Here is a 27,970-nt window from a genome sequence, read left to right as displayed (position 1 = left end):
AATCAAACAATTCAACAAATAGGCTTCAACTTAGAAATAGCCCATGAGAGAAGACTAACATGGAAGAGGGTTGATAGCAAAGCAATGACTGAATTCATGAATTCACCATGTATGGAAGCCTTAGCGCATATAAGCTCAAAGAGCTTATAGTATATTTTAGTTTATTTGATTTGTATACCGCCCTACTCCCGAAGGACTCAGGGCGGTGAACAGCCAAACAATAAAATACATAGATACAAAAAATTTAAAAACCAGATAAAATCAAATTAAATCATTTTTGCCCAGACAGATTAAAACACCCCAATAATTTAAAAACAGATTAAAATTTACATATTTAAAAAAGGGAAGAGATTAGGCCAAGCCCGCCAGAAATATGCAGAAATATGCCATAAATTGAAGCATTTTTCCATGACTACCAAGCCAATGGGCCAGTCTGATTTTAGTTACTCAACATGGTTTGATAACAACTGTAAGGAAAAGAAAAAACAGCTTAGGAAATCACTTAGGAGATACTTAATCAGCCCAAACATGGAATTACAGAAGGAGTATATTACCATAAGGCAGAAATATAAGCAGCTGTTGAAGAGAAAAAAGGACTCCTATATTGACAATTTATGGGCTGGCCTAGAGCAGGCAGCAAAGCTGGCCTTACCCACACTATTCTGGTTGGAGGTCTCAAAAATTATTAGAGATAGAAAACCAATAAGTGACCCAAACACTAGTGCAGAAAGTTGGGAGAAGCATTTGGCCACTCCAGCAGTAGCGGAAAGCTCTGATGGGGCTATATCCTCTCTGAGCTTGATACCGGAATATGAAGCCTTACCCCAGTGGGAAGACGTGTCAGTCATGGAGGTGAGGAGTTTAATCTCCTTCCTGAAGACAAACAAAGCTCCAGGACAGGATGCACTCCCGGCATCATTATTTAAAGATAACATAGCCTGGTGGGCGCCTGTCCTGGCGGGTCTCTTTACTTTTATCAATAGAACAGGACAAATTCCTGCCAGTTGGCATTCATCAATAATTATCCCCTTACATAAAAAAGGCTCTAGAGATAACCCAGATAATTTCCGATTAATTAGTCTAATTGCTATTTCAGCAAAACTTTATGCTAAGCATTTGCTTCATAAATTAGAGGACTGGATAATGAGAAATAACATTCTAGCTGAAGAACAGTCAGGTTTCAGGGGTGGAAGATCTACTATGGATAATTGTTTTGTGCTGGACCATCTAATAACAAAGTTTAAATTTTGGAAAAAAACCACTGTATGTGGCATTCATAGACTTGAAGGCAGCCTTCAACACAATTGATAGACAAATTTTATGGGATAAATTAGAGGCTATGGGAATTGAAAAGAAATTGTTATATCTAATTAAATTGTTATACACAGAAACCCAAGTAAGAGTTCGAGTGAATAGGACAGGATCGGTAACAAATGCAATCCCAATAAAGAAGGGTGTCAGACAAGGTTGCATCTTAGCCCCAACACTTTTCAACTTATATTTAAATGACCTTCCAAAATGTTTGGAAGATACATCACTCCATGGGCCTACTATAGGAACAAGACAGATCAATTGCTTGTTAGATGCCGATGATATAATTTTGCTATCAGCCTCACAGGTGGAGCTACGAAGGTCACTCGGGAGGTTGGCAGCATATTGTATAAAAAAATCGCTTGACAATTAACATAGAGAAATCAAAGGTAATGATATTTAGCAGGCAACAAAATATGAGGAGATGGGTTTTAAATGACAGAAGAATAGAACAAGTTCAGTCATTTACCTATTTAGGGCTAGTATTTCAGACAAATGGCAAATGGAATAAGCAGGTAAAAGCCGGAGCTTGGAAGGCCATGGCTCGGATGGCTCAATTAAACAAACTTATTTTAGAGAAAACTCCATCTTCATTAATCCCAGTGCTAAAGGTCTTCCAGGCGAAAATCGAACCAGTATTTACCTATGGGGCAGAAATATGGGGGTCGGTTAAGTTGCCTGGCTGGAAACTCCTCAAAATAAGTTCCTGAGGAGAATTTTGGCAGTGTCCCCTGGAACCCCAGCATGTGTAGTAAGGACAGAAACGGAAGTCCATGCGATTGGCACTAGGGCCTTGTTGAAGACTGTTTATTATTGGTTAAGAATAATCGAGATGGAGGAAGGGAGGTTACCAAAATTAGCACTAATGGAGCAGATTATCTCAAGTAATAAAAATAATTGGTTATCAAGAGTTCTGAAGCAGGTATCTAGCTCTGGTATTCCTTTAAATTGGCAGCAGTACGATCATAGGCAGATCCGAAATTGGATTGCACAGAGATTTAAGGACATAAATGCCCAATCGGATATTGCACAGGTGACAGCAGTAAAAGATTGCCCCTGGTTATCAGCCAATAAGCAAATTTTTAAAACAGAAAAATATTTAACTGTGCCTTTATTTCCCGTCATAAGGAGATTTTTTACCAAATTGAGATTAGACCAACTTCAAACAAACATGCTTTGGGGTAGGTATAAGGGTATCCCTGTAAGAGAAAGAGTCTGTTTATATGGGACGGGGGAAGTTGAAACAACGTCCCATGTAATTTTTGATTGCCCCCTATACTCAGATTTGAGGGAACATCAACTGGGCAGGATCTTTTATACCAGCACCCCTAAGTCTAAAGAGCACTTCTTGCAACATTGTCTGTTAGGTTCTAACTTGCAGTTGGTGAAATGGATTGCCAAATTTGCGGTAAAGTTGATGGAAAAAAGGACAAAGTTGGTGCAGCAGAATGTGGTAGATTGTAGGAAAGACCATTTGATCTAATAATGTAATTTTAATAGTAGTTTTAAGACTGATTGGGTAGATGCAGGGGGACATTATAATATAATTTTAATCATATTTAAATTGTATCTCAAATGATTGTATTTTATTCCGATTTCATTTTAGATCGTATTTTATTCAAATTTGCATTTTTAATCGTGCGTTATTCCAATTTCATTTAAATTGTTTTACCAAACTTTTGTAATGATTTGTTTCTGGAACTCTGCACTTTGATATGGCCCAAGGGCTAATCAATAAATTCATTCATTCATTCATAAATTCACTTTCCCAAACAACATATTGCATTGAAGTCAAAATCATTCAGAAAACTTGCTTCCAATCCTCAGGAATCATAGTATATCCATTTTTTATCCCTTCTACCAAGCCTCTAGTAAAATTACCACTGATGCCATATTCTGTAACAGCCTTATTTAGTTCCCTCAAAATTTGATAAGGTAACCCTTCCCATTCTGCTATCTGCTGTCCTACCAATTGGCCCTGGCCCTGATGATATTGTACAGGACATACAGACAATAATCCAGCAAGTTCTGCCCCAGGCATGGAGGAATCCTGTTTGCAGGATTCTACCATTTTTTGAAAGGAGGTCTGAACAGCAGAGTCAGAAGGTTTAGTAATCTGACCTGTGTCAGTAGGAGCTGAAGGAGGCAGAGTCAGATAGTCCGGGGAGGAAGGAGGGCAGACAATAGCATTGGAGTAACATGGAGGTGGAGAAGTTAAAAGAGACAGTTCAGTATTTCCAAATTTTTCCACTGCATAGTGACATAAATGCCATACATGCAAAATCTCTACCTTAGCTTTTGGTTCAGTATGTAAAACTTTCCCAATTTTTTCCCAATCAGATAATTTTAAAGACCCCTTTTCAGGATACCATAAACACTAATTCGCAATCTCCTGGACCAGCCATAAGAGACTGCGTTGTGATACATCAGTGTGATTTTTCTTAAGTAAATAGCTTAATTCTTCAGCATGCTTCCTTTGTTCCTCAGAAAGCAAAGACCCCATTACTTACAGAAACCTTTAAAAGGTTGAAGATACCACACGGGTTGACGGTGCACCAAATCCTTGCCGGACGAAGCAGGGGTCCCTGTTCAAGTGCCACTTGTTGTAAATGACCACACACACAAAGGGTGAAGATATATGTGGTGTCTTTATTGCCTTACATAGTGACATTATACAGTTTGTTACTTTCAGCTACAGAGCACTTGTCAGCATATCATTGGCTCACAAAAGTCTTCCAGCAACTATAAGACCTTTGGTTAACCATTACTACTGCTTGCTTAAGCATTTATAATGTTTAGCTATAGTTAAAGTCTAACATACATCCCACTTCCTCTCCTCTTATTTACAGATTTAGGGTCTTATTTTCTAATGTCATTTCCTGGCACCTACGTGCATGTAACCTTTCTTATCTGAGGTTTGCCTTTGAGATTAGGAAAATTCCTGCACGTACGCAAACTCCTACAACAGTGGGCGTGGCTTGATGGTCATGTGAATGGGTCGGCGTGGCCAACTCAATGTCACTCACGTCAAGGGGTGCCTTGCCTGACCCCTCCCTTCCCAGCCATTCCTTGTCACACCCAGCCTCAACATATCTATAGTTCTGTAAAAATGTTGTTCACCTTTTTTCAACTTTATTATCTATATACTATAGATGCACTTTCATGGACCACTGAAAGGATGAAATGGCTCATATGCTTTGCCCAAGAGTGTGATAGGCAACAGGATTTTAAGGTGCTGTCAGAAAGAAGGGGGGCAATGTATTTTCCAAAGCACCAGATGGCAAAACAAGAAGCAATGGATGGAAACTGAATAAAGAGAGAAGCAACTTAGAACTAAGGAGAAATTTCCTGACCGTGTGAACCAATATAGGTGCAGAAATATTTCAGCCATAATTTCACATATAAAATAGCCATCCGTGTAGTACAACCTGCATATTGTTCAAAACAGTCATTAGTATTATGGCTGATGTTTGACAGCAAGCCTAAAAGTCAAAGATTACAAGAGTGCTTCTTTCTCTGTATGTATACAAAACATCACATACCAGGAATAGCATATTAAGATGGACTTATGCAGTGGTGGGTTTCAAATTTTTTTACTACCAGTTCTGTGGGTGTGGCTTGGTGGGCATGACAGGGGAAGAATATTGCAAAATCCCCATTCCCTCCCCACTCCAGGGGAAGGTTACTTCAAAATCCCCATTCCCTCCCCACCACTAACCTGCTCTGGGAAGGAATCAAACTCCCCCTCTTCATTTCCCCAAATAAAATATTACTCATAAGAAAAGGCTCCCAGAAAAGCAAGGAAAAATCAAGCTGCTAACAAGGAACCTGCCTGATACTCATTCCACATTCCTGCCAGCTGCATAAAGGAAACTTTGTAAGAAGAATACAACTATCGGTGCTTAGAGATAATAGAAGCTGGAAGCCAGAAGTTCGGCTCCATTAACAAGCAGGCAGAAAACTCATTCAAGACAGGATATTTCACAATGGAAATCACCCAAACCTTTTTAGAAACACAAAGCCCATGTTGCACAAACCCTAAAACTTCAAAAACATAGAACCATATAAGAATCCTTCCTCTTATCCAGTTTGTTGTACAGTCGACCCAGAAATGAACTACTGAATGTCACTTTGCTTCTGCAAGTTAAAAACCTCCTTCCAGCAGCTGCTTCTTGGCTTGTCAATTTAAAGCGATGGCGTCTTTTTGTTTTGTTTTGTTTTCCTTCTTCTTCTTTGCCAAGTGATCTCCTGGCTGAAAAGCGAGCCCTGATTTTTTCCTTCTAGCCAATCAGTTGGGACTCAGGAGGCAGCGAATAGATTGGGGGCAGGGCCAGGCAGAGGTGGTATTTACCGGTTCTCTGAACTACTCAAAATTTCCACTACCGGTTCGCAAGAACCAGGGAGAACTGGTAGCAACCCACCACTGATGTAGAGGCAGTCCAAGTACCTGTGGAGTAATGGAGTGTTAACAAGAAAAGAAAAAGCAACCTCTTCATCCTTTGTCACCTCCCTACAATAAGGTGAAATCCAATCCATCTTTAAGACAAATTCTAAAGCATCCTGAGAGTGATGTAGAAAAACAGATATCTTGGGGGTTTATAGATTTGTTTTATCCCTGCTATTCTTTTTTTTTATAAATAATTCAAATCAGAGAACACACCAATCTCCTTCCACTTCCTATTTTTCCCACAACAACAACCCTGTGCAGTGAGATGGGCTGAGAGAGAATCACTGACCTAAAATCACCCAGCCAGCTTTTATATCTAAAGTGGGATCAAAACTCACCATTTCCTGGCTGTCAGACCTGGAAGCCGTCTTACATTTGGGACTTCAGGACTGACCCATCTTCTTCTATGGGAAAATGGGAGGGGGGATTGCATAGAGTGTAGATGATATGTAGTCAAAATAACATTCCTTTCTCAGAGAGTCAAGGACGCATTGCCCTGGCACCTGAAGTTGTATGACTTCAGAGTATCTTCAATTTGGACGGTGGATGATTGGACCATATGATCGACATGAGGGTGCTGGACAGGGACTTGAACTTTCACTTGGGTGGGGAAAACCTGGAAACTTTCAGATTCGGGTTTTCCCAGATGTGCCAATATGACATCTCTAATAAAAAGTAACTTTGAGGAAATCCAAGCCTCAGAGTTTTCTTTCATTGGGGGTGTTACTTGGAACCCTGACACTGGCTTCCAGCCTGGTGCCTTAATCATATACCTTAGAGCAGTAAATAACTAGTGGCTGTTAAGGTTACAGGCAACCTGTAAGAGCAGTAAATAACTAGTGGCTCACTGGCAAATCTCCAAGACATGTTTCTCAGACTCTCCAAAGGAATGCAAATGACCAGCTGTCTGCAAGGAATATAAATCCTTCCATTCCCCACTATCCAGTCAGAGCTGAAGAAGCTTCTTCAAGAAGCTAAACATCTTTAAGAAAAAACAAGGAAGTCAGTTGCCTCTTGAAAAAGCACTTTTGGGACAACCATCCCTGGATGACTGAGAATCTCCATAGACCAAAGATTAGTAATAATATTAGGACAAATGAACCAATCAGTCAATCTATCGTCTGATAAAAGGATGTTCTTTTGAGTAGTGATAGCAACCAGAAATTTATACAGGCATGTGATACAGGCAAAGGATAGAACAGAAAAAAATTAATATGGTATGAAGAAAATAGAAGGGAAAATCAATGGATGGATCATGTTTACCAGTTTAATATTGATCAAATAGGTGAAGATGGTCTCCAAGGCCAGGTTGAAATAAGGAATATTAGACTATGCAGCCACTAGAAAACTTGCCTGACTTGATATATTAAGTACAGTAAATAACTAAGAAATATGAACCAATCTGAAGCATTTTAGGATATACTCCATCTATGCAAGATTGTAGGAGATGTAAAGTGTTGGAAAGGCCACCCAAATACATGAATTATTACAGGAGACATTGTGAATTTTCAAGAACAATGATAGGTTACTGAAGGCCACTATTCTACATATACTTATTAGAAATAAATGCATTTAGTTTAATGATTATTTTTGACCAATAATGTAGAGAATTGCTGTGTTTTCCATCGATTATACTCCTACTGGCCCTTTCTGTAGTTTTATATTTTTACGTATATACACACAATACATTTGCACAAAGAGGTCCTATGTGACTAGAAAACTATTTTAAATAAAATGATTTATTTCAAATAATATATTATTTCTAATCTGCTTTATGACTGATATGCTCTTTGTTTTAAATGGACATTTTACATTTTTTTCACTAACTAGACTGTCTGTCACCAAGCCCTATTCAACATCTGGTTTTAATGTAGAACTATCTAAACAATTTAAGTTTTGGTTACTTAAAGGAATGCTGCTCTCTTTCCTGTGACTTAGGAACTGGTGGAGTTTGCCTTTTAGTTATATCATCATCAAACAAAACCTGGACGTTAGAATAGAATGGAATGGAATAGCAATAGCACTTAGGCTTATATACCACTTCACAGTGCTTTACAGCTTTACAGTGTAGAAGAACACTGCCGAGATCTTTTTTCACAATGATAGAAGAACTGAGCATTCAAGATGTTTGGAGACAAAAACATTTGAAAGAAAAGCAATATACTTTTTATTCAAATAGACACCTATCATGGTCGATGATAGATATGATATGGATGTCAACAGAACTTATGGATAATACACAAGAAGTAAATATTGATTCAAATATTTGGGCGGACCATAACCCAATGATAATAACATGGAAAGGTCAAAAGAAAAGGATGAGATGGACTTTAAATGCAACAATACTAAATGAAAAAGATTTTCAACAATTTATGGAAAAAGAATTAGAATTTTTCTTTAAAATAAATAAAAAAGAAGATATATTACTTCAGACTGTATGGGATACCATGAAAGCTTATATTAGAGGCCTGGCAATAACGTATTTGGGGGAAAAGAACAAAAAGAAAAGACAAAAGCAGATAAGATTGGAAGAGGAGTATAAGGAATTAGAAAAAGAATTGCAAAAAGATATTCAAAACAAAAAAATTAAGAAGTTGATGGAATTGAAAAAACATGAAATAAACTTAAATGAACAAGAACAATTAGCAAATAAATTAAGAACAACTAAACAGAATTTTTTCGAAAATGCAAATGAACCAGGAAGGTGGTTAGCATATAAATTGAAAAAAGAGTAAGAGAAGAAGATAATAAAATATTTACAAGATGGAGAAGGAAAACTATACTACAGAAATGAGGAAAAGAAGATGATAATTGAAAAATATTTTAAAAAATCTACTCCCAAGAGAAAATCCCAGAGGAAGAGATATCAAAATATTTGGAAAACTTAGGATACAAGATCAAAAATATTTGACAAATACAAGACTAGGTACACATTATGTAGCAGCAGCACCAGAGAAGAAAAACGGTATAGTTAAGACTTAACTATGGTTAGACTTAATTGCCAAATTAATTGAAGCAGATGATCAAGGAAGATTTTTAACAATTGAACTTTTAATAAAAGGAGAAAAATTACTTGTAATTGGAGTATATGCCCTGAACCAACAACAGGAAAAAATTTATAATTTTCTACATTCAAAGTTGACACAATGGGGATATAAAACTTGTATCCTACTGGGCGACTGGAATGGTGTTTTGGATGTAAAAAAGGACAAGAAGGGACCTAAGCAAAATATTTTAACAAGAGCAAGATTGCCCAAATTGTTTTTGGAGATGATGGACGACTGGGAGTTGAGGGATATTTGGCGTGAAAGAAACCCAGAAGAAAAAGTTTTCACTTTCTTTTCGGATAGACATCAATCCTTTTCAAGGATTGATTTTATACTAATTACTAATGACCTTTTTTCTAGGGTGAAGAATATGAAGATTTGTTCAAGAACATTGACAAACCATAGTCCAGTCTGGTTGGAACTGGAGTATGGAAAAGGGCCTAGGAGATCCTGGAGGTTAAATGATAACCTGTTTAGATATGAAGAAAATGTAAAAGAGTGTAAAAAATCTATGAAAGAATTTTTTGTTATGAATATGCAAAAGGGTACATCTATGGAAATGGTATGGGATGCAAGTAAAGCATATATGCGAGGCATTTTGATATATTTGAATAATAAATATAGAAAGAAACAGGGGGGAAGAAAAGAATTGGAAGAAGAGGTTAGAAAACAGGAACGAGCTTTAATAGATAATCCAACAGATAAGAAAATTAAAGAGGCAATTAACGTACTGAAAGGTCAATTTAACATGTTAATAGCAGATCAAGTGGCAACTAACTTACAATATGCTAAACATAATACTTTTTGTAATGCTAATAAACCAGGCAGGTGGTTAGCATATCTGTTAAGAAAAAAGCAGAAATCAAGGATTATAGAGAAAATAAAATATAAGGGTAAAGAGGTTTATGAGCAAGAATTGATTAAAAAATCTTTTTTAGAGTTTTACTCAAGGTTGTATACTGGTGATAAAATTCAAGATATAGATATAGATATAGATAGATATTTGCAGAAAGAGAACATTTATATAACTTCAAAAGAGCAGAGGGACAGTTTAAATCAATTGATAACTTCCGAGGAAATTTTGTTTGCAATTAAGCAGTTGAAAGTGGGCAAAGCTCCAGGGACAGATGGCTTGACAGCTGTTTATTATAAAAGCTTACAGGAGGAAATGGTGGAACCACTGAAGGAATTATTTAACAATATACAACAGGGAGGAGAGGTACCTCGAACTTGGAAGACAGCTTTTATTTCTTTGATCCCAAAAGAGGGTCAAGATCATACAGAACCAAAAAACTATAGGCTGATTTCACTTTTAAATACAGACTACAAGATTTTTGCTAAAATATTAGCAAACAGATTAATGACAGTTATGCAGCAAATGATTCATCATGATCAAATTGGTTTTATAAATGGTAGACAAATGAAAAGTAATATAAGGCAAATTGTTAATTTACTAGAGTGTTTGGGAAGGAACAACCAGGTCCCTGCAGTGCTAGTATTACTGGATGCCGAGAAAGCCTTTGATAGATTGAATTGGCATTTTTTATTAAAATTAATAGAAAGGATGCAATTTGGAGAACATTTTATACAATCTATTAAGGCAATATATCAAAAGCAAACAGCACAAATAATAATCAATGGTGGTTTAACAGATATTTTTAATATAGAAAAAGGAACAAGGCAAGGTTGTCCCTTGTCTCCATTATTGTTTATTTTGATGCTGGAAATCCTACTGAGTAAAATACGTGGGTTGGATACAATAAAGGGAATTAAAATTAGACAGCATGAGTATAAGCTACGAGCATTTGCAGATGACCTGGTTGTTACCTTAGCCCAGTGTTTCCCAAACTTTTGACATATGTGTACCCCTTCTATAATTTTCATAACGCTGAGTACCCCTCATAAAAAACATATGCTTTAATAAAAATCAAAATATATTTATTTTTTATTTTTTGGTACATACACAAAATAAACGAAAGTTATATTATAAAGAACATTTATTTGATTCAATGATAAGGATGAAATTGTTTATGTTGAGATGACAGATCATCATAATTTGGTTCCCTGGTTGTTAATTTTAATTTGAGATGCGGTTCCACATCCAATAGTCTGTTCCTTTTTTTCGACTTAATGTCTACAAATGCAGAAAAAGCAACTTCGCATAAATATGAAGTTGGAAAAGGCAAGATGTATTTCAGGACTTTTTCTGTTAAAACCGGATACACATGTTGCATTTGTAACCAGAATGATGTTAAAGTACACTCCTTATGTTTATTTCTCTTCTTCCGCATACGACAAACCTTCTGGCATGGATGTTGTGTTAATGTTGAACGGATATCTTATCCACTCAATATTTTTGTTTAAATCAGGGAAATAGTTTTTCAAGCCAACTTGCAAACTCTCCAAATGCTGTATTATGCATTTCAGAGTATCAGCCTCAATTTTAGTAGCTGAACTTGTTATAAACTCATGAAGAGAGAGAAACGAGTCTACTTCTCCATTACCAATTCTCTTTTGCCATAAATTTAGTTTTGCGATGGTAGCGTTCACTTTATCTTGAACATGAAACAATGAAATTTCTTTGCCTTGTAATGATAAGTTGAGGCAATTTAAAACAGAGAATATATCTGCTAAGTATGCTAGTTTACAAAGCCATTTCCAGTCATGTAAACAATTTCTCAACTCAAATCTATCATTAAGAAAGCATTGAAGTTCATGTCTAAGTTCGAACAATCGGTTTAGAATTTTTCCCCGAGATAGCCAATGAACATCGGTATGAAAAAGCAGCTGGGTATGACTACGTCCCATTTCTTCACATATTTGCGAAAAAAGTTGTGCATTCAAAGGACGGCTTTTAATGTAGTTAATGATTTTTATGCTTTCATCCAGAACTTTCTGTAGATCAGCGGGCATCTTACGTGTTGCCAAAGCCTCTCTGTGTATGCAACAATGTGTGGATATGACATTTGGAGCAACATTTTGAATTCTTGCAACGAGTCCTTTATTAATTCCGACCATACTTTTTGCTCCATCTGTGCTTATTCCAACACATCTATTCCAATCAATTTTGTTCTCTTGCATAAATGTATTCATAACATTAAAGATATCTTCTCCTGTTGTGTGACCTAATAAAGGCTGGCAAAATAAAAAGTCGTCATGAATTTCTTGATTTTTTTCGTATCTAACAAACGCCATAAGATTTGCAAAATTCGCAATGTCAGTGGACTCATCGACTTGCAATGCATAATAATGACTTTGAGAAATATCAGATAATAACATCTGTTTTACATTATTAGACATATCAATGATTTGTCGATGAACTGTATTATTTGAGAGAGGAACGTGGTCAAAAGTTTGTTTCGCTCTATCTCCTATCATTACTTCTGCCATTATCTTGGCTGCAGGCTTGATTAAAATTTCGCCAATGGTTTCCGCTGCACTACATTTGGCAATTAAAAGCGACATGCGATACGAAGCTTCTAGTATTTTTTGATTGTCACCTCCCGTCAAACCCCACATTACTTTTCGAGACTGATTTAAACCCTTAAGTTTATTTTCAAAAAAATCTATGGGTTTATCTTTGTACTGATTATGGTTTGTCTCAAAATGGTGCTTTAAGTTGGATGGTTTCATGCTTTCATTTGTTAGATTTTCAAAACAAATGATGCAAAGAGGAATAGGCTCATTTTCAGCTCCAGTCCATGAGAATCCAAATTTAAGATATTCTTTGTCGTACTTGCGAGTTTTCTTTGCTTTTTTCTTAACAGAATCCATAATCTCTGTTAGGGATAAAAAAAAAGCGATCCATAATCTCTGTTAGGGATAAAAATTGTATTTTATAAAAATAATCAAAATCAGTGGAACTTACTAAAGCATGATAACAGGTGCCCGGAACTAACTATTAAAGAAGTAAATTGTCTCTGTAACAAAGTGCAGTATATTCATGCCGTGTCACGCCTCACAAGACTGTCTAACCATTAGATAACACTGCAATTCTCCGGCATTTAAACAGCTCCGCGGCTCAACGTCAACTGTTAATGTTCCCGCAGTTTAAAAATGGCCGAACCCGAGCTGCGCGAAGGATGCGCAGAAGTTCCCGCCATAATGAGTTGTGATACGATATACGATGGCCCCAGTTCCCGTGTAAAAACTGCGATACGCGCCTATTTCTTTCCTTGTTCTGTGGGCGCAGCTAAGCACGGGGCAGTGGATATTCCCACGTGATCCCCACCAAACTCCGGTGCAACACGTACCCCCACCAAACTCTTCCCGTACCCCTGGGGGTACGCGTACCACACTTTGGGAAACACTGCCTTAGCCCAACCAGTACAATCGAATACAGCCTTGATGGATATAATTAACTCATATGGACAAGTATCTGGTTTTAAAATAAATACAGCCAAAACAAAGATAATAGCTAAAAATATGACTAGAAGCCAAAAAGAAGAGATAGAAAGGGTAACAGGATTTGAGATAGTTAAGAAGGTTAAATATTTAGGGGTTTATATTATGACCACAAATATGAAATTATATCAGCACAACTACGAACCGTTATGGCAAAAAATACAGAAAGAGATGGAAAATTGGAAAAAACTACAACTGTCTTTGCTGGGAAGGATAGCCGCAGTAAAAATGAATGTTTTACCAAGGTTTTTATTTCTTTTTCAAATGATACCTATACTTAAAAAAGATGAAAATTTGAAGGAATGGCAGAAGGACATAAATAAATTTGTTTGGGCAGGGAAGAAACCGCAAGTAAATCAAAAGATAATGCAAGATACACGAGAAAGAGGAGGTCTTAAAATGCCCAATTTAAGATTGTACTATGAAGCCGCTGCCCTCTCAGCAATTACTGATTGGATAAATTTAATGGAGGAAAGGATATTAAATATTGAAGGATATCGTCTGGTCTACGGCTGGCATGCTTATTTACTGTATGATAAGAAAGTAGATAAGACTTTTAAAAGTCATATATTAAGAAATGCTCTATTGCGTGTCTGGAAAAAGTATCAATATAAATTAAACGATAAGTTACCAATATGGACAGTACCCAGACACACGATAGAGAATACAAATTTGGAGCAAAAGCAGGATAAGACTACATACAAGGAACTCCTTTATAAAGAAGGAGTTAGATTACAATTAAAATCTATGGAGCAATTAAGAGAACAAGGAATAATTAGAACTTGGTTTCAGTATGGGCAGCTGCAGGCCAGATGGAGAAAAGATCAAAAAACTGGTATTTTGCAGCAGGATGAGAACTTGATAAAACAGATAAGAGACAAAAGTCAAACGCATATAAAAAGGTTGTATAATGTGTTAGTGGAAATAGATTCAGAAACAGAGCTAGTCAAGGATTGTATGATAAAATGGGCACAAAATATAGGAGAACCAATAATGATGGAAACATGGGAAAAGATATGGGTTAGAAATGTAAGATTTACACAAGCCCAAAACTTAAGAGAGAACTTTTATAAAATGTTTTATAGATGGCATTTAGATCCCAAAAAACTAGCCTGTATATATCCAAACTTACAACCTAAGTGTTAGCAATGCGAGTGTGAAGATGCTACGTATTTTCACATATGGTGGACATGTAAAAAAATTAAGGCTTTTTGGATAAAAATATGGTGGATTATTCAAAATATTTTAAAGAAAAAGATTAAATTTACACCACAGGTTTTTTTGTTGGGAATAGTTACGGATTGTACTGTAATAGAGACTAAGTTGGTTTTGAATTTAATAACAGCTGCCAGGTTACTGGTGGCACAGTATTGGAAGAAGGAAGATCCACCTACTATTGAGGAATGGACACTAAAAGTCGTGCATTTGGCAGAGATGGCAAAAATTTCATCATATCTTAAAGACCATTCAAACGAAAGATACATATTGGAATGGAGAAGATGGATCGACTATATTCAAAACAAGTATCAGACTAAAAAGATTTATATAGCTTATGAATGAAACATTTTCAATCTTTAGTTTATGTTTATAGGGTTTTGAGCTATAAGGAGTTAAAGACCTAGAGAGAATTTGAAGTCAATAATTTGTTAGCATATTTTAGTTTAATGTTTGTGAATGCTATACCCTGTGCTTGTTCTGGGAAGTCTAGGGAGGGGGGTGGGGGGAAGGGGGAGGGGGAAAGAATGGATGGGAGGGCAAGGGGGGAGGGATGGGGTGAGGGGGGAAGGGGGGAGAAAAAGTTTGTATTTCCTATAAAACTTTTCAATAAAAAAATATATTTGGAAAACTCAGACCTACCTAAGATAGCAGATCAGTATGAGGAAATGTTAGAAGAAAGAATAACAATGATGAAATTAACAGAGGCGATAAAAAGACAAAAAAATGGGAAAGCACCTGGACCAGATGGTCTACCAGCAGAATTATACAAAACATTACAAGAAGCGATGAGCAATGTAATGCTGGAACTATTCAATGAACTTCTAATGAAGGCCAGAATGCCAGGCTCATGGAGGGAGGCTTTTGTAACACTTATTCCTAAAGAAGATACAGATTTACAACTAATAAAAAACTAGAGGCCTATTTCACTGTTAAATGTGGATTACAAGATTTTTGCTTCAATAATGGCAAATAGACTAAAAAAACCATTAAATGAACTTATACACATGGATGGAAATGGATTTTTATCTAAAAGGCAAATTAGAGACAATATGAGAGTAATTTTGGACACTTTGGAATATTATGACATTCACTCAGAAAAACAAACGGCAATGATGTTTTTAGATGCCCAAAAAGCCTTTAATAACGTGAATTGGCAATTTATGATAGAACAATTGCAGAGAATGGACTTTGGGGACAGATTTATAAATACAATAAAAACAATTTATGACAATCAATCTGTTAAGATAATGATGAATGGAGAAATGACAGAGAGCGTTGGCATCAGTGGTGGGATTCAGCCAGTTTGCATCACTTCGGAAAAACCGGTTGTTAACTTTCTGAGCAGTTTGGTGAACTGGCTGTTGGAAGAAATCATTAGGGCAGAGAACCGGTTCTTAAATTATTTGAATCTCACAACTGGTTGGCATCATGAAGGGTACTAGACAAGGATATCCCTTATTACCATTATTGTTTATTTTGACTTTAGAAATGTTAAATAGAAATATTAGGTGAGATAAAGAGATAAAGGGGATGAAAAATAAAAAAGAGGAATATAAATTGCAAGCATTTGCGGATGATTTAGTATTCATTTTGGAGGAACCACAGGTCACAGGACCAAAATTATTAGTATAAATAGAGAATTATGGAAAAGTGTCTGGACTAAAAATAAAGAAAGAAAAAACAAAAATGTTGGTGAAAAACATTACAGAAAAACAAAAAAGAGAGATAGAAGAGAAATTAGACATACAAGTAGTGAGAAAAGTTAAATACTTGGGAATATACTTGACTTCAAGATGTACAAGGATAAAAGAGCACAATTATTATAAACTTAAAGAACAAATTGAGAGAGATTTGGAGAAATAAAAGAATCTTCAACTGTCACTTATGGGAAGGATAGCAATAATAAAGATGAATATATTACCAAGATTATTATTCCTATTTCAGACAATACCGATAAAAATTGAAAAGACTTATTTTCAATACTTAAATAAGACAATAAGGAAATTTATATGGCAAGGCAAAAAAAGCAAGAATAAGTTTAAAAATGCTTCAGGATACCAGACTATGAGGAGGATTTGGACTCCCGAATTGGGAACTATATTATCAGGCAGCAGTATTGACATGGCTGAAAGAATGGGTTGAACTAAGAAACACAAGACTATTAACACTGGAAGGCCATGATTTACAACTGGGGAGGCATGCTTTTTTATGGTATGGTAGAAATAAGATACATACGTACTTTCATAGACATTATATAAGAAATGCATTGTTATTGGTATAGGAAAAAGTTAGAGATAAATATTATGTGAAAATACCAATATGGTTATCAACAATGGAAGCTTTAATTCACCCAAATGTTTTTAATTTTGGAAATATTGTTAGATATAAGGATTTGCTAACAGATAAGGTGGAATTGAAAGGGAAACAAGAACTGGAAGAACAGGGAATTGAAATGGATTGGTATATGTAAATGCAAATACAAACAAGATATGAAAAAGATGTTAAATTACATGGTTTTTACTTAGAAAAGACTGAGCTGGATAAGGTACTCACAGGAACAGAGGATAAATTAATTTTAAAAAGTTACAATTTTTATTGAGCATAGAATTAGAGGAAGAACAAGTAAAAGAAACAATGATAGCCTGAGCAAAAAAATTTGGATATTCAATTGATTTAGATAAATGGCAACAATTAAGGGAAAGAAAGTATAAACTAACAATGTCCACTGCATGCAAGGAAAATCAATATATATATATATATATATATATATATATATATATATCAATTTTCTTACTTCTTCGTAGGGGCTATGTGTGTTTTTCTTCTAGCCAGGTTTTCCCTACGTAGCCAAGGTTTTTCTGCAGCTCCAGCTCAGTAGAATCTCATCTACTCGGTTCTGGGCTTTTTTCTTTTCTAACACCTAGCAAGCTCTCACTGCTAGGAGGGAGACCTAAATAGATCCATTTCTAGCTCGTTAGCTTTCGTCAGTAGGCCACACCCATCTCCTCCCTGTAAAGGCATAGTATCAATTTTCTTACTTCTTCGTAGGGGCTATGTGTGTTTTTCTTCTAGCCAGGTTTTCCCTACGTAGCCAAGGTTTTTCTGCAGCTCCAGCTCAGTAGAATCTCATCTACTCGGTTCTGGGCTTTTTTCTTTTCTAACACCTAGCAAGCTCTCACTGCTAGGAGGGAGACCTAAATAGATCCATTTCTAGCTCGTTAGCTTTCGTCAGTAGGCCACACCCATCTCCTCCCTGTAAAGGCATAGTATCAATTTTCTTACTTCTTCGTAGGGGCTATGTGTGTTTTTCTTCTAGCCAGGTTTTCCCTACGTAGCCAAGGTTTTTCTGCAGCTCCAGCTCAGTAGAATCTCATCTACTCGGTTCTGGGCTTTTTTCTTTTCTAACACCTAGCAAGCTCTCACTGCTAGGAGGGAGACCTAAATAGATCCATTTCTAGCTCGTTAGCTTTCGTCAGTAGGCCACACCCATCTCCTCCCTGTAAAGGCATAGTATCAATTTTCTTACTTCTTCGTAGGGGCTATGTGTGTTTTTCTTCTAGCCAGGTTTTCCCTACGTAGCCAAGGTTTTTCTGCAGCTCCAGCTAACGAGCTAGAAATGGATCTATTTAGGTCTCCCTCCTAGCAGTGAGAGCTTGCTAGGTGTTAGAAAAGAAAAAAGCCCAGAACCGAGTAGATGAGATTCTACTGAGCTGGAGCTGCAGAAAAACCTTGGCTACGTAGGGAAAACCTGGCTAGAAGAAAAACACACATAGCCCCTACGAAGAAGTAAGAAAATTGATACTATGCCTTTACAGGGAGGAGATGGGTGTGGCCTACTGACGAAAGCTAACGAGCTAGAAATGGATCTATTTAGGTCTCCCTCCTAGCAGTGAGAGCTTGCTAGGTGTTAGAAAAGAAAAAAGCCCAGAACCGAGTAGATGAGATTCTACTGAGCTGGAGCTGCAGAAAAACCTTGGCTACGTAGGGAAAACCTGGCTAGAAGAAAAACATATATATATATATATATATATATATATATATATATATATATATATATATATATATATATATATATATATATAATTTATATGCCGCCCTTCTCCGGAGACTCAGGGTGGCTTACAATGCGTTAAGCAATAAATAAAATGTTTTACAGATGGCATATGCCCCCTGAGAAACTGGCAAAAATGTTTAAAGATAAATCAACTAAGTGTTGGAAATGTCACCAGTTACCAGGCTCATATTACCATATGTGGTGGACATGCCCTGAAGCAAAGAACTATTGGAATAAAATTAAATTATGGTTGGAGGAAATGATACAACAATGTATCGACTTAAAATAGGGCTGTTCCTATTGGGTATCTTACCAGAGAAAATCAATAAAGATAATATATATTTCATTATACATGTAATAACAGCAGCAAGGATTGTTTATGCACAAAATTGGAAAGCAGAGGATATACCATCGGAGGGAGAAGTAATTAAAAAAAAATTTAGAATGTGCAAAAATGAGTAGATTAACTATGATGATAAAAGAAAGAGAAGATTCAGAATACTTTAAGATATGGAATCAATTTTATTATTGGTTAGAAAAGAGATATAAATAAACCTTAAAAGAGATTGATAAAAAAAAATGTTACAACTAGAATACTATATTAGTGGAAAAAATTTTAATGGACGTGGCAAGAACAAAGAGAGAAGAGAGAAGAGAAGAGAAAAAGGTTTTGGAGATAACACTGAGATGTCACATGAAAGAAATGAATGATGTATTAAATGTTTGTTTGATTAAAAAAAATAAAAAAAAACTTTTTTTAAAAAAAGAAAGAAAGAAAATTGAAAAGGTTCCCAAAAGAAGGCAATGGCAAACCACTTCTATACTGTTGCCAAAAAACCCACATAAGCATTCCCATAAAGTCACCAGTAACTGAACTCATCTTCAAAACTACATTTTATCTATCAGAACAAGGTGTTTAAAGATGTTTATTGGGAGGGAAGAACAGCTGACACAGTTGGTTTCCATAATGATTTTGTACACTATATTTATGCTGTGCCATTTTTGTATCTCACATTTCCTCATAAAAGAGATACAATAGAGGTTACAATGATGATGAAAGAGAAGATGTAGTACTTTTTTAAAAAATATATATTTCTTAGAGATACAGGTTTTAGCATGTTGGCTAAATTTAGATAGGTATTTTATATTCAAACATACAATGGAGAAAGAGAGGTCTTTGGGATATCTTTGCCAAGAATATATCATAAGAACACATACTGAATACTGGAGGTCTTAGTGGGAAGATAATTTCTGATGGGCTCCTACAAGATAGATGTTGGAATGAAAACATGCAGACATCTAGAAAACAAGCATCATCAAATGTCCCTTAAAAAGTAGCATCACCAAATGCTTCTGTGACAGTAGACAAATACCCCAAATCTCCCTAGGAAAAAAAAGGCAAGCGTTGGTGATAGGAGATTCAATTCTCAAGAACAGAACCAGCTGTCTGTAGACCAGACAGTCAATCAAGAGAAGTATGTTTTCTCCCTGGAGCAAAAATCAGAGATGTGGCTGAAAACATAAATAAAATAATACAACCCACAGATTACTACCCTTTTCTATTACTATATGTAAGGACAAATGACACAAAAATGAACCTGAAAATAATATTGAGTGATTATGAACAGCTAGGCAAGAAAGTAAAGGAGTTAGGTGCACAAGTAGTTTTTTCAGTGTACTACCAACGAAAGATCAATATCCAGTAAGAGAATAAAGGATTCTAGAAGTGAACCACTGGCTAAAAGGTTGGTGTCTTGGCAAGGGATTATGCACCTTACAAAACCAGGAAGACTTAAAAAGACTTGAAAATTGAACGCAGAGATTGAAATATTGGGACTAGTAAAAATGACATAGATGGACATAGATCACAATTTAATAACTGAAAAGAAATTGAAGAAGAGAGGAAAAAGAAGAAGGAAAGTAAAGAAACAAAGAAATATAAAATTAATCTAAGAGGGAAGTGAATATTATTTTTGAACTATTTAAAAAAAGAAGAGCTAATACTTAAAAGCTAATACGTTTAATATTTAAAAGAATTACATATAAGTAATAATATATTCATAAATGTAAATTATATTGTGAAATTATAAGCGGTGGTAAGAGAAAGATAATGAATTACTGTTAGAGCGATTGACTGGAATTTTGATATGAAATAGTGAATGAGCTGATTATATTCTTGGGACAGATCGACTGATAAATTGAGCGATTGAATAGATTGGTAATTGGAAAATTAGAAAAACTAAAAACTGTGATTGATGAAATAAGTATAAGTAAATTGATTTGTATTGTGAAAAGAGATTAACTGACTAGGTGGGGAAATTGGGAAACAATATAAATAAGTCATGTGGGGAATAAGTGGTTTTGCGGGGGAAAAAAATATCAAGAAATAATCTAAAATTTTATGTTAAGGTGGGAGAACTTTATACGAATATTGAAAATGTCTACAACATCCACCATAACAAAACAGGGGGAAAAACCTACAATAAACATGACAGTAATGACTGCCCCCCACTACAACAAAAAACAATACATAGCATGGTAGGAAAAGAAAAAGAAAAATTGGAAATGTCATCAAGTGTAATACAGAATATGTTTCAAATGATTCAGGAATCACTACTCAGAACACACACAAAAATAGCAGAAAATCAGGAAGAAATGAGAACATTCCATGCAGAGATTAGAAATGAAATAGGAGAAGTTAAGGAGGACATCAAGAACATGAATGAAAAAATTGGGGGTATACAACAATAGTAGAAAATGAACAGAGAATTAGGAAAGCGGAAACGAAAATAGATCATGTAGAACTAAAAGTAGAAGCAATGGAGCAAAAAACTTTACAATTAAATAAAGAAATGTCAGATTCATTAGCCATACTCGAAATGGAAAAGGCTTCATATTTTTTACGCTTTCAAAACATACCAGAGGAAAAAGATGAGGATTTAGAAGGAAAAGTGGTGGAGATCATCTCAGGAATGACTCAAAAAGACCAAAGGGAAATAAAAGGACAACTGGAGGAAACCTATCATGTACAAACAAATTATATAAGGAGGCATAGATTGGCGAGAGAAGTCCACGTTAAATTTTCAAAAGGATCTACTCGGGATGAAGTCTACAGGAAATCCAGAGTAGAAACAATGACTTACAAAGACAAAGAAATCATAATCTTAAAACAGATAACCCGAAGAATAAGAAACCAATGGCAACAGTACCAGTTCTTAACATCATTATTGATCAAATATAAAATAATGTACAGATGGTTGCCAATAGAGGGGATCTTAATTACATGGGAAGATAAAAAATACAAAATAGACACACTAGAGAAGGCAAGGGAATTTCATAGCACACATTTTAGGTTGGAGGAAGAGCAGGAAAGTAAGGAGGAAACTGATGATAGAAGTCAAGAAGAAGAGCAAACAGAAACGAACCAAGAAAAAGAAATAAGAAAGTGGCAAGAAAAAGAAAGGGAGGAAAGAGAAGGTGCAAAGGCAAAGACACGGATGGAAACAAGACACACAAAAAAACAGATACAATAGGCAATGGACGAACCAATCAAACTCTTCTCGGTAAATATTAATGGATTAAATGCTCCAAAGAAAAGGAATCAAACATTTACAAAATTACGAAAACTAGAAGCAGATGTGATATGTCTGCAAGAAGTACGTATCCAAAAAGAGCATCAGAAAATCCTAGAAAACCTCAAACTAGGAAGATTATACACATCCCTGATCTGAAAAAAGAAAAAAGGAGTAGCAATTTACGTAAAAGAAAGAATACAATCTAAGTTAGTCTATGTTGATGAGGAAGGTAGAGTGGTGATGGTAGAATTAGGAATAGGAAAGGAAAAAATGTTAATAGTAGTGATATATGCACCTAATCAAAAACAACAGGAATTCTTTAAGGATCTACATACAAAACTAGCAGAATTAGAATATGAAGATATCTGTTTAATTGAGGATTATAATGCAATAGTAAATGCAAACAAGGATTATAAAACTGACGCAAAAAAAGAAAAGAAAAGAAAAAGGATATACTTCCAAAAGAATTTTTTAATATGACTGAAGAATTAAACTTGAGAGATGTATGGAGGGAAACACATGAAGATGAGGCCCAATACACTTTTTAATCTCACCCATATAACTCGTGGTCAAGACTGGACATGGCCTGGATGACCCCAAATATCAAAACAGCGGTAGAAAAATCGAGATAGGCATAAACCAATGGGCAGATCATAATCCACTATTTATAACCTGGAAAGGGGAAAGGAGGTTCAGGAGATGGACGATGAATCAAAGAATATGTAAAGAAAAAGAATTTAATTTGATGTTAGAAAAGGAAATAAAGATATTCTTTCAGATAAATAAAAAAGAGGAAACTTCCTTACAAAATACATGGGATACTCTAAAAGCATATATAAGGGGCCTGGTAATTGCATACGTGGAAAAAAAATAAAGAGAAGAAACAACAACTAGACAAATTAGAAAAAGACCTAAAACAAATAGAACAAAAATTGCAGAAAGAACCCCAGGATAAAATAATTAAAAAAGAATGGAAAATAATTAAACATAAACTGAATCTGATAAACCAAAAGGAATTAGCCCCAAAAATAAAAATGGCAAAACAAAATTATTTTGAATATGCAAACAAAATAGGCAGATGGTTAGCCTATAAATTGAAGAAAGAAAGGAATAAAAGAATGATACACCAATTGAGAGATGATAAAGGAGAAATCCAATATAATAAAGAGGCCAAAAAAGAAATAATTAAGAAATTTTATGTGAATTTATATAAACAAGAAGAAGTAGAAGAAGAAAAGATAAAACAATATATAGAAAAATCTGAAATGCCAAAAATCACAGAAGATCAAAGAGAAATGCTCAATAGGCCAATAACTAAATTAGAATTAGAGGAAGTACTGAAAAAGCAAAAATATAATAAAACTCCGGGACCCGATGGGATACCGGTGGAAGTATATAAAACAATGCAAGAAGTACTGGGAGAAAATATGTTGATGTTATATAACGAAGCCATGGAGAAAGCCAAAATTCCAAAGACATGGACAGAAGCAATAATTACAATTATACCAAAAGAAGATACAGATCTTCAGCAAATTCAGAATTATAGACCTATCTCATTACTGAACACCGATTACAAAATATTTGCAGCAATTCTGGCCAAAAGAATTAAGTTAGTACTAAATACATATATACATGCAGACCAAAATGGATTTCTGCCGGGACGCCAAATAAAAAATAATATGAGAATAATACTTAATACTTTAGAATATTATGAATTACACCGTAGAAACAGGCTTCGTTGGTTTTCCTTGACGCTCACAAAGCATTTGACAACCAGAATTGGAAATTTATGATTAGACAATTACAAAATATGCAAATTGGGGAAAAATTTGGAAAAATCATAGAAGAAATTTATACTAACCAATCAGCAAGGATAATTATGAATGACGATATAACAGATAAATTTAACATAACAAAAGGAGTCAGACAAGGTTGCCCACTCTCTCCTTTACTGTACATCTTATCATTGGAAACTCTTCTGAAAAAAAATTAGAGAAGATCAAGGAATCAAAAGTTTAAAGATTAATAAAGAAGAATATAAAGTTCAGGTCTTTGCTGATGACCTAGTGTTTATAACAGAAAACCCTATGGAATCTATACCAAATTTGTTTCAAAAAATAGAAGAATTCGGAGAAGTGGTCGGACTAAAAATCAATAAAAGCAAATCGAAATTAATTGTAAAAAATCTCACGAAAAATCAAGAAAAAAAAATTAACAGATAGTATACAAATCCAAACAATGAAAAAAATAAAATACTTAGGAATCTGGTTGTCCACAAGAACTTCAGCAATAAAAGAAAATAATTATGATAAACTAATAGAACAAACAAGGAAGGATTTAGAAAAATGAAAAAACTTACACATTTCACTCCTAGGAAGAATTTTGGCCATTAAAATGACTATACTGCCTAAATTTTTATACCTGTTTCAGGTTATTCCGATAAAAATAGATAAATCATTCTTTGAAAATTTGAATAAAATGATATCTAAATTCATATGGCAAGGGAAAAGGCTACGAATAAAATTTAAGCTGCTTCAGGACACAAAAGATAGAGGAGGAGCTGCACTTCCAGATTGGGAGACATACTATCAAGCAGCAGTATTGTCTTGGGTCAAAGACTGGATAGAATTAAAAAATTCTAGAATTTTAACAATTGAGGGACACGAACTTCAAACTGGCTGGCACTCTTTTATGTGGGACGAAAGGTACAAAACACATTCATATTTCAAAAGACATACAATAAGAAACTCATTACTACAAATTTGGCTTAAAATTAAAAAACAACACTATATGAAAATACCAAGTTGGTTATCACCGGTAGAATCAATTAGACACCCAAATCTAACAGATAAGACAAAAATAATTAGATATAAAGATTTAATTGACTATCAAGGTAAATTGAAGACAAAACAACCTATTGGAGACAGACTTAGATAGGGAAATAGATTGGTGGACTTATACTCAAATACAATCTAAATATAGAGAACACATAAAAATATATGAAATTCATAAACAAAAATAAGAAATAGACAAAATTATATTAGATTCAGAAAACAAATTAATTAGCAGAATCTACAAATATCTTTTACGCTATAAAATGGAAGAAGAGACAGTCAAGGAAACGATGATTAAATGGGCTCAAAACGTCAAACATACAATAAATTTGGAAAAATGGGAAAAGTTTTGGCAAGTAAATATAAAATTAACAAGAGCAGTGGCGTACAAGGAAAACCAACTGAAAATGTTTTATAGGTGTCACATGTCTCCAACCAGACTGGCAAAAATACAGCCCAAAAATAGCCCGAACTGCTGGAAGTGTAAGAAGACACAAGGAACCTTCTATCATTTATGGTGGACATGCCCAGCAGCAAAGAAATTTTGGTCTAACATCAAAAAATAGTTGGAACAAATAACAGAAACATAGATAGATAAAGAACCAAAAACGTTTTTACTAGGAATTTTTAATAAATCATACCCTAAAGATATCAAATATCTCACAATTCACATACTAACAGCTAATATATGCAAAAAATTGGAAACAAGAAAAAACGCCAAACGAAACAGATTTAATAGAAAAAATTCTAGAATGCGCTGAAATGGACAGGTTAACCAAAGAAATACAAGAAAGAGAAAAATCAGACTACTACAAAATATGGAATAAATGGTATAATTGGTTAAAAATTAGAAATAAACAAAAAATCTAGAGGGGAAATATTACCGGTATAGAAAATGTCATTAGACTAAGTAGAGGGGAAGAAATATATAACAAGCAGAATGTCACTTTGAAACAATGCTTAAGAAGGAAACATAATTTCTTTTTGTTTAGATGTTGTATAAATGTTTGTTGTGTGTATGTCATGTTATGTTTTTTTAATATTTATACTCTAATAAAAAATTAATTATATAAAAAAAAAAAACCAGGAAGAATATTTTTGGAAAACAACTGATTCAACTTATCAGGAGGCCTTTAAACTAAAATTGAGGGGGGAGGGTGACCACTCTAAGATTTCCAGGACCTAATTCCAAGCAAAAACCCCAAGAAAATAAATCAAATAATGAGGTAAGGAGAGATGGGAAGGAAGACAAACTCAACACTAAATAGGAGATATAGGAAGCATACTTAGAATCATACATAAAGATCTCAAATGCCTATGTATAAATGCTCAAAGTCTGAGTGTCAAAGTCAAAACAGGGTGAACTTGTATTATTAGTACTTGAGGGCAGATATGATATAGTTGCAATTACAGAAACTTGGTGGGATGAAACCCATGACTGGAATGTACTGCTAGAAGGATACAAACTGTTCTAAAGAAACAAACTCCATAAAAGAAGTGGACTATGTGTAAAAGAGCACTATATTACTACAGAAATGCACAAAACCCCAAAATGAAAACTTAGAATGCATATGGCTCATATAAAAGGAAAAAAATGACATTGCCATAGGTGTATACTACAGGCCACCCAACCAAGCAGAAAAAATAGATGTACTTTTTGCTAACCAACTAACAAATATATATAGGAAACATATTACAATACTAATGGGGGACTTCAATTACCCTGACATCAACTGGAAGACTAATTCTGATCAAGTGAGAGATTGAATAGGTTCCTGACCCATCTAGGCTGATAACTTTGTTGCCGAAAAGGTAGAGGAAAGAACTAGATGGACAGCCATACTGGACTTAATTCTTACTAACAGAGAAGAAGTGATAGAAGGAGTTGAGAATACAGGAACATTGGGTGAGAGTGACCATGTCATATTGGAATTCAACATAATGCAAACACAAGCAATAGAACATAAGCATACAAGACTCTTAGATTTTAAAAGAGCTGATTTTAACAAGGTTGAGAAAGGTTCCTTGGATGAAAATCCTAAAGGGGAAATCAACCCCAAAAGCTTGGGAAACTCTGAAAAATACGATCATAAAAGCCCAGTCCAGCACAATAACACTGAAAAAGAAAAACAAGAAATCCAAGAAGAAACCAGCATGGTTGCACAAATCTCTCTCTGATAAACTGAAAGACAAAAAAGATAAGTACAAAAAAAAATGGAAAGAGGGACACATAACTAAAGCAGAATATCAACAGATAGCCAGAATCTGCAAACATGAAGTGAGGAAAGTAAAGGCTCAAAATGAACTAAGACTTGCAACAAAAATTAAAGATAATTTTAAAAAGTTTCTTTCAACATATAAATAACAAGAAAAAAGTCAAGAAAACAGTTGATTCACTAAAGACAGAAAATGGCAAGGAAGTAACAGGCAGCAGGGAAAGAGCAGACCTGCTTAACTTATTCTTCCCATCAATCTTCCTGTTATGTTTATAGTTTTGGCAGGAAAGTTTGAATGTAATTGCTCTCAGTTGATTGGCTGATTGCCAGGACTGTAGAGTATATAAAGGGAGCTGTTTCCCTGGGTCAGTTGCTGGATTCACACCATGAAGTAAAGAGCTGTTGTTACTCATGACCTGGCTTCTGTGTCCTAATTCACTCTACTTAACATTGGCGACAAAGGTGGGATTCTGAGGCACAGAGCTAAGGAAAGAGCTGAAGCCATGGAGCAACAGAGAGAGCTGAAACAGAGAATCCAGCCAGGCAGACGAGCGGAACACCCAGAGAGACAAACACGATGTCTGCTTATGTGCCGCCAATGCCTTTCGACCCAGCCAGAGAGAAATCGGGGTCATACATGGCTCGATTCGAATGTTTCCTGGAGGCATGCGACCTACAGGGGCTCTTGGACAACAGGAAAAGAGCTCTCTTCCTAAGCCATTGCAGACCCGAAATGTTCGACATGGCCGAGTCACTATCTGAACCGACCCCGGTTCAGACCGTATCGTGGCAAGCTCTACAGGCTGCGCTGAAGGCACACTATGCTCTGGCACCTTCCAAGTTCATACAGAGATACGAGTTTCA

The sequence above is a fragment of the Pituophis catenifer genome, unplaced genomic scaffold, assembly GCF_029215685.1.
Source record: "Pituophis catenifer annectens isolate HBS135680 unplaced genomic scaffold, rPitCat1.0.hap2 SCAF_7, whole genome shotgun sequence".
NCBI classification, from domain to species: domain Eukaryota; kingdom Metazoa; phylum Chordata; class Lepidosauria; order Squamata; family Colubridae; genus Pituophis; species Pituophis catenifer.
The sequence above is the reverse complement of the archived record's forward strand: the minus strand, read 5'-3'. Positions refer to the sequence as shown.